This window comes from Mytilus galloprovincialis, chromosome 5 (assembly GCF_965363235.1).
Source record: "Mytilus galloprovincialis chromosome 5, xbMytGall1.hap1.1, whole genome shotgun sequence".
Classification (NCBI taxonomy): Eukaryota; Metazoa; Mollusca; class Bivalvia; order Mytilida; family Mytilidae; genus Mytilus; species Mytilus galloprovincialis.
In genome coordinates, this window is record NC_134842.1 from 62,005,089 (window position 1) to 62,011,599 (window position 6,511).

The 6,511-nt window shown below is 29.3% G+C and overlaps 1 long non-coding RNA gene across 1 annotated transcript; it reads left to right on the forward strand.

Moving 5' to 3' along the window:
• The first annotated feature begins 249 nt into the window (after positions 1–249).
• LOC143076205 (uncharacterized) lies at positions 250–5,363 on the forward strand. Its single transcript, XR_012978563.1, has 3 exons — positions 250–308; positions 4,409–4,473; positions 5,149–5,363. It is a non-coding gene; the product is annotated as an uncharacterized LOC143076205 (long non-coding RNA).
• Positions 5,364–6,511: the final 1,148 nt, after the last annotated feature.

The following is a 6,511-nucleotide window of genomic DNA, read 5'->3' on the forward strand; positions in this document are numbered from 1 at the left end:
ATACTTTATTGCACTCTATTGCTGTTAACAATTTACTTAGTGTACAGCATTGCACTAAGTATCCCTGATATATTAGTTATTAGGTATCCAGGGAGAATATCTAATAAAAGTAAATTGATGTTACATTAATGATTACAATGTTACAATATTTTAAATGATTTCATGTTTACCGGAGAATATTTCACTTCCGTCCGATAGTGTTTTTTAATATTAGATAAATGTGCATCGTTTTGCCATCATCATCTTTGTGATTTGGATAAATTTAATTCACAATCATGAATACTTAGACAGTTTGTCTAATTTAAAAGGTAAGTTGATCATAATTTTCGTGATGTTTTGAATCATAATAAAAGTGTAACTGTTAACTTATTTGAAACCTGTTGTATTTTAGACTGATGTATCTAAACTACTCGGGTAAACATGATTATACACGACATCAGAGTGCACTACACATAGTTGTCAAAGATAAACACATAAGGTATAAAGTAAAAAAAGAAGACAAAAAAGTGTGTATTATACAATATTGAATGATACATTATTATCTTTTTTTTTAACACGTGGTATTAAAGTACATTAATGTCACCTGACATGCTCAAGTCATGTGACTTAATACTTGGGTCATGTGATCTCAGGGATATTTGTACAAATCCTTGTTATTATTTATGATCATTTATGTAGTTTAGGGTTTTTAAAATCAATTTACTGGTTTTTCTTTTAATTATATTATTGATTTCAACTATAGATTTTATTTCTGCCTTGAATATTTTAAAGATATCTACTTTTGTTTTTCTTGAGTCAGAGATGTAATATGATTTGTAGATAGAAAAAAATATTACAGTCAAAAGAAAGTTAATTTCATAGTAAGCTTCATCATTTATTTTATATCCTACTACAAGATTTTCTATATTAAGAATACTTTCATTGAAACCTATAAATTTAAGAAGGTTGAATATTTTTGATAAAAAATTGCTGTTGTAACTGCAAGAAAAATAAAGATGTTCATAATCTTCTTTTATACTGCAATGATTACATTTATTATTTGTGAGAATTTTCCATTTAACTAATAAATCATTGCATGGAAGTATAAAGTGAATTAATTTCCATCTAAACATTTTCAATTTATTGTCAGGTAAGTAGTTAAAAATGAAGTTGAAACAATTTTCTAGTTTGAAGTACAGGTTTTTGGCAAACATTTTTTCCCACATTATAACTCCTATAGGTTTGTCCAGTTTGTTTTCATTTATAATAATGTTATAAATTTGTTTTGTACTCATTTTAGAATTGATTTCTTGATTAAGCATGATTTTTAGACTATTTATAGTATTATGAATATTAACTTTAGTTTTAATTGAATTATCTTGATTTATTATTGTAAGCCATTGATTTGGTATAGCTTTTTTAATGCAAGATATCTGCCTGATCCAATCTTGTTTGTTTTTTAGTTTAGAAAGTATATATGTTTCTGAAATTTGACCTCTATCATCTATAATATCATTTATGAAATACAAATTGCTTTTTACCCACTCTTCAAAGAATAAACATTTTCCATTTAGTCTGAGAAAGTTATTTCCCCATAGAAATTGTTTTCTTATTTGTAGAAAGTCATGTGGGTATGATGACCCACCTCCTTTAACACTAATCCAAGTTTTAATTAATTCTTGGTAAAATTCTGGAACACTCTTGAAAATTGATTTATCTAGATCATTTATATTTTTCAGATTCATTAGAAATATTATCAAGTTATTACCAAATTTATTTAAATAATATCTTGGTATAACTGTCCAATTGTCTGTTTCAGTATTAAATAATTTTGTTATCCAGCCTATGTGTATGGATTTTATAAAATTATCGATGTCTATCATTTTGAGAAAGAGTTGATCTTTTAATTTTGTCTCTTTTACCATTCCATATAAAATTATATATGAGGGTTTTAAATTTTTGTAGCGAATCTTTTGGTATTACAGTATTTGATGCTATATATGTTAAGTTTGGTAGAATTAAAGATTTAGTTACTACTATTCTTCCTAATATACTTAGTTTTCTTTTCTTCCAGTTAGCTATTATTTTTTCACATTTCAATATTTGTTTTTCAATATTAAGATTTTGACATTCTAATCTGTTGTGTCCAAAATAAATTCCTAAACTTTTGATAGGTTTATCACTCCAATTAATATTCTCATATTTTTCTTTGCAGTGCTTTAATTTGCCAAGCCATATTCCTTCAGTTTTAGTTCTATTAAGTTTAAGACCAGAAAAGTTACCAAATGTTTCAATTAAATTTAATGCAATTGTAATGTCCTGTTTAGAATGTAGGAACAGAGTGGTATCGTCTGCTAGTTGACATATTTTTAGTGTATTGGTGCTGCTTTCTAGCTTAATTTCTAATCCTTTAATATTTTTGTTTTCTCTAATTTTTATAGCCATTATTTCTACGGCAAGAACAAAAAGTAACGAAGAAAGCGGACAGCCTTGTTTAATACCACGGAATGCTTTAAAACGACTTGAAACCCAGCCATTATTAGTTATACATCCCTTAATATCTGAATACATTAGTTGAATCCATTTTAAAAAACTTTCTTTAAAACCAAACTTTTTTAGTGTTTCAAACATAAAGATCCACTCAAGAGAGTCAAAAGCTTTGCTAAAATCTAGAAATAAGACAGCTCCGTCTATTTTGAGATTTTCTGAATAGTCAATAGCATCTTGTATCTGTCTAATGTTGAAACCAATGTACCTATTTTATATATATCCTTTTTTATCAGAATGTACCAGTTTATGAAGTAGGGGTTTAAGTCTTTGTGCCAAGGCATATGCTAGAAGTTTAACATCATAATTCAAAAGTGTTATAGGTCGATAATTATCAAGTGACAATGGGTAATTTTTTTATAAATAAGTGATATAACGCCTATTTTTTGTGTGTTGGACAATTGTCCTTTAGAATAGCAATAGTTAAATGTTGATACTATTAAAGTTTTTAATTCTACCCAAAAATTTCTGTAAAATTCAACATTTAGTCCATCTAATCCTGGGGCACGGTTTAATTTCATTTTAAATATAGCTTCTGTGCATTCTTCTTCAGTTATTTCTCCTTCGCAAGTATCACTTTCACATTCAGTTAATTTTTTATGTTTTTTAATATCATTTAAATAATTTTGTGTTTCTTGTAAATTTGGATTTGTTGACGTGTATAAATCTTTATAATATTTTACTTCAAGGTTTAATATTTTTTCATGATCCCTAGTTATCTCCCCTTTTTCATCATATAGTTGTGTTATGGTTTTTTTGCTTTGCCTAGATTTCTCAAGACCTAGAAAATAAGCTGAATTTCTTTCACCCTCTTCCACCCATTTTGCTCTAGCTCTAATTTGGTTACCCTTTATTTTTTCATAGTAAAGCTTTCCTAATTTTTCTTCTGTATATTCTATTGTTTGCAATAAACTTGTTTTGGTTGTATTATTGTTTTCAGTATCAGCTAAGATATTAAGTCTTTGTAAGTCTTTTTCTAAAATATTTATCTTATCTCTTTTTTCCTTAGCTTTAGATTTGCAAAAATTGATTGAAATATCTCTTACCTCAGTTTTAAAGTTATCCCATAGTAGGTCGAGATCGGGATAATTTATACTTTTCTTTTTATAATTAGTTATCAAATTAGAAATTGTATTCACATAATCTTCATTCTCTAATATACTGCTATTCAATTTCCAGTATCCTCTGCCTTTAGGACCTCTATTTAAATCTATTTTTAGTGAGACACAATTATGATCAGTATGTTGCAGAACTATAGGTCTTATATCACATGAAATGGAGTTTTTGTACACTTCAGATCCTATTAAAAAATAGTCAATTCTTGTTGCTTCAGATCTATCTTTTCTACACCAAGTGAACTGTGTTTTATGTTTGTTTTTCTCTCTCCAAACATCTATAACTTTTAATGATTTGATTAATTTGTTAAGATTACAGACTGGTTTTTTATTTTTTATTTGTTTAGATTTATTTTTTGAATCTATTTGAGCTAATATGTCATTAAAATCACCTCCCATGATTATTTGTCCTATACTATGTTTATCCACCAATAATTTAATGTTTTTAAAAAAGTTATTTCTAGTGTGTGGGTTATTAGGTGCATATAAATTAACTAAAGTTAATATGTTGTCATTAACTTCCATATTTACAAGTAGAAATCTACCTTCTTCGTCTTCAAAACTATCAATTAATTTCAAATTTAGTGGGTTTTTTATCCAAATTGCAACACCTCGTGAATTGCTTGTTCCGTTACTTAATATAATTTGTCCTTCAAATTCATTTTTTAATTGGGTTGACATATTATTTACAAAGTGAGTTTCTTGCATTAATATGATATCACATTTTTGTTGCCTTGACCATTCTATTAATCTTTTTCTTTTTTCAGCTTTTTGTAGTCCTTTGCAATTAATAGAACAAATGTGAAGATTATTCCAAATTTTCATACGATTGGTAAGTTTGTTTTATATTATTTTCGGAAAGTTGGGGAATTTCCATTCTATTTTTATAGACAGGTATCATGACCTGTTTCTGACCTAGATCGAAATCGATCACGTGGTATATATGTGTATAATTTACAACGTGGATGTCGGATATATTCTTGTAAGTGGTAGGTCTTTTACAGATCAGTTCGATATTTAAGCATTCGTGTACATGACATTCATTTAATAAAGAGTACTTAAACAATTCAAAAATTGCACAACATTCTCTAATGGTACAAAAGAATATACACATTATTTCATGTGTCAATATATGGGTCATCATGGTGACTTTGTTTACAAACTTTGACATGCAATACAATGTGCACTTACATTCAAAGTTTGAACAATAAAATTTACAGTAATAACAGTTTAAAAAGATACAAATGTACAAAGGCGAAAAGTTGTGTAGAATAAATATACAGGTATATACAATAACATAAGTTAGCTGTTTAATTAAAAATAAATTCTGTACTATATTACAGTAGTGAATAATAGTTGTTTTCCTATTTATTGTAATAATGATCTGACAATAAATGACAAAAAGACAGTAAATTCTGTACCTGTCAAGAAAATTATGAACATAGTCAGACTGGATTTGTTTTGCTTTTAAGCTTTGTTTGAAATAGAATTTTTCTCTCTCTTTTAGGTTTGATATTATTTGATGATGAATGGTGTGACCATTCCAGTGACAAGTAGTTGAATGACTTTGAGTATTTATCTTTATGGAAGATAACAAACAGTATGAGAAGATGCTGTCCAAATTTACATATAAACTTATGAAAAAACTAAAAATAGATATGTACAAATTCATGTTTTTTTTTATAGTTTTTTTTTGATTTTATATTAAAAAGAATAAGTCTACATAGTATTCTGGTCTTTATCTCTGGCATGACGTCTAGGAAGCGGTTTTTGATCTTTTGTTTGCATTATTACGGGTTCCATCGTGTAATTGCTCAGTTGGTGTCACTGGTGACTTTTCGATGCCACGGCCTGATGTTGATTTTCCTTTCTGGCGTATTGACTTGTTTATTTTCATTTTTTCTAGTTGAACGAGATTCCTGATTTGTGACTTGCATAAATTGCGTCATTTGCGGTTGACCCGTATTCCTGCTTTGTTTGACATGATCAGGATTAGCTTGTTTGTTTGTTGGGCCTGATTTACGTGTTGGAAAAACTTTAGGTCTAACTGCTGGTGGATCATTTTTTTGTGACGCTGCATTTGTTTTGTCTGCATTGGCAGTTGTTAGGATTGACTGCGATTGTTCTATAGTGCAGTTTAGCAAGTCATCTGGTTGTGCATCACCTAATGTATGTTGCGTCTCATCGTCGTTTATATCGTCATTGTTATCTGACTCTGCGTTTGACTGATGCGATGGATAATAACTAGTATCATCTTCATTATATTCAGTGTTGTGCGGTATGCTTTCGCCTTCAGCTGAATCAATTTTCGTACAATCTATCTGTTTGTGTCCAGATTCACCACAATTTCGACATTTCCAGTCATTTTGGCATTGCGAAGCGCGATGACCCAATTCCATGCATTTGCTACATTTTGCAATGCTGTCATTTTGACCTCTATATAGGACGGTTCCTCTATATTTACCGATAGGTATGTTTTTTGGGATCGGTTCCTCTAACGGACCTTGACATATCACAATGCGGTCTCCAGTTTGACAGTCAGTAATCATGTTGTCATATCGAAGTCGTTCTCTGAAATGTTTAAGTATGACACATTTGTACCTCTCCAGCACTCTTAGAATCTGTCCATCATCTGCTGAGAGAGGTATATCTTTGACACGAATCTTGATATCTGTTGAGTTTTCATATGACCTAACTCTTGGATTTCTTGAGTAGACTAATACTGACCTACCACGAAGTTCTAAGCCATTAGACACTAAGAGTTCCCTCTCTTTTTCGTTGTCTAAATATATCCGCCAAAGTCCACGGATTCGTTGTAGGCCTTTGATGCTACGTTTTGGCACTACTTTATCAATAGCTTCAAACATTTC